This window comes from Seriola lalandi, unplaced genomic scaffold, assembly GCF_002814215.2.
Source record: "Seriola lalandi dorsalis isolate HSWRI2012SDOR001 ecotype SW California unplaced genomic scaffold, Sedor1 jcf7180002054920, whole genome shotgun sequence".
In the NCBI taxonomy this organism is placed as follows: Eukaryota; Metazoa; Chordata; class Actinopteri; order Carangiformes; family Carangidae; genus Seriola; species Seriola lalandi.
Window position 1 is genome coordinate 375,026 of NW_019525472.1, and position 1,973 is coordinate 376,998.

The 1,973-nt window shown below is 37.9% G+C and overlaps 1 protein-coding gene across 6 annotated transcripts in view; it reads right to left on the reverse strand.

Moving 5' to 3' along the window:
• Positions 1–1,973, reverse strand: part of cyth1b (cytohesin 1b) — a 23,599-nt gene that overhangs the window by 12,582 nt on the left and 9,044 nt on the right. The window lies entirely within an intron of this gene.

Consider the following 1,973-nt stretch of genomic DNA (forward strand, 5'->3'; position numbering starts at 1 on the left):
TCAGTCAGTTACCGTTAGACTGGCAGTTAATGACAACTGTCTGTGCAGAGACAGCCGGTGCTGGAGCAGGATGGCGTGGGCGTGGCTTCCACAGTAGCAGCCAATCAGAGAGCGGCCAACAAACTCTATCTATATCTATCTATCTATCTATCTATCTATCTATCTATCTATCTATCTATCTATCTATCTATCTATCTATCTATCCTGGAAACATTACATATTTTGTTGAGTTTTGAAGTGAAAGGAAGTCAACACAACCTCTGCAGCAAACAGATTAGTAACCCCCCTTTGCCAGCTGTTAAACAAGGAAATGGAAATATTCTGCTTTGTGGTTGTGTGGCGGTCAGTGGCACAGGAAATGCAAGAATGGATTTCATTAAATTTTGGATGCAAATGTCATGCAGTCAGTCAAGAAACTGACATTGAAAAGAGGTCCAAAGCAGACCTCAAAATCCACCTCACCGTCCCCTGACTCGAACAATCACTGTAAATCTGTGGGTAGATCATAAACATGCTGTGTGAGCTCATTTTCATCTCTTTATATAATATTAGTTTAATCTGCAGTGATGTTTTGTAATATAAATTAACCAGCTGCCATAGCTGCCAAATAAATGTAATGGAATAAACAGTGTATTTGCCTCTGAAAATCAAAAGGAGGAGGCAGCATAGAATGCAAATATACTAGGCCAATGAATATATTAGAATTCACTATGATAACTCTGACTGAATATCTCATAGGAGTGGTATCTGGCTGCGATGTTGTTTTCAGCCAGCATGTCTTGTAATTTTGACGTAGTATTTCATCATTTTGACTGTCAACTTCTCAGCTATTTTTATTCTAAGACAGACACAGTTTCAATAAGCATGTGTAAAGAAAAGTTTGCAGTATTTTGACTTTCAACTGTCAACATCTTGCACAAAATGTGTTTATGTGTTTGCACAATTTTGAAAGACAAAACTTTGAACTATAAAGTCAAAATTTCTACTTCTTAAGTCAATTTTATGCCTTTTAACTCAAAATGACGTCTTATTATCTCCCAGTTCTGAAGTACCAAGTCATAATTTTGATTTAAAATCTCAATATCTCAATTAATATCTAATTTGAAAATCTAATCATTTTTGATTTAGTATTTCATTCTGGTTATTTTTAATACCATGGCGAAAGCATATGTGTGTAGAGAGAAAAGGAGAAATAGAAAGTGAAAAAAAATGTGTTTATGAGTTTGCATGCTTAAATCAGTACATCTCTGTTTTTATAGATGTGTGTGTGTATTTCTCTGCATATGTGTATCATCTCATAAATTTAGTTTTAATGTGTTTTGGCCTGCAAATATGTGTTAATGTTTCAGGTTGGAGCACTCCACCCTGTTGAAACGATGAAAGACTTGGCAGCAACATAAGTTTCTCCCTTCAAACAGGAAGAGGATACGTGACACAATGTGAAATGAAATTTAATTATCTCTAAAATAATATCCCCCCACCTGCTGAAGATAGACATATTTATCCAAATGGGTGTGAAGACTTGAGGAAGCAGGTTTGAGAACAGAGATGGATGGCTTGTGTGTGAGGGGAAAGAGGAAGGGAGAAGAGAGGATGTAGGGAAGGATGGAGGAAAGGAGGGCAAAGGATTGCAGCTGCGCGTTTGAATCACTGCTTTATTCAGAGTTTGGACACACCGAAAACAGGATGGGAGGGATGAGGAAGAGCGGTTGCAATTTAACAGTTTAAAGGGTCGTCTCACCCACATAAAAGACATGTTTCTTTTCCCCTTTTAGTAAATATCAACCCGTAAACAGTTTTCATGGCGACCTTTCCCTGGTAGGAAGCAGTTCAAATGAAAACTGTTGACAGTGAGGTATGTGGATTATCCAGAATAACAGGGACATTGCTTTTGGAAAGAGACGTGGCTCCACCTCCACTGTATAGGGGTGGAGGCATCTCAAAACCTGGGCAAATTAAAGCAAAACTATCTG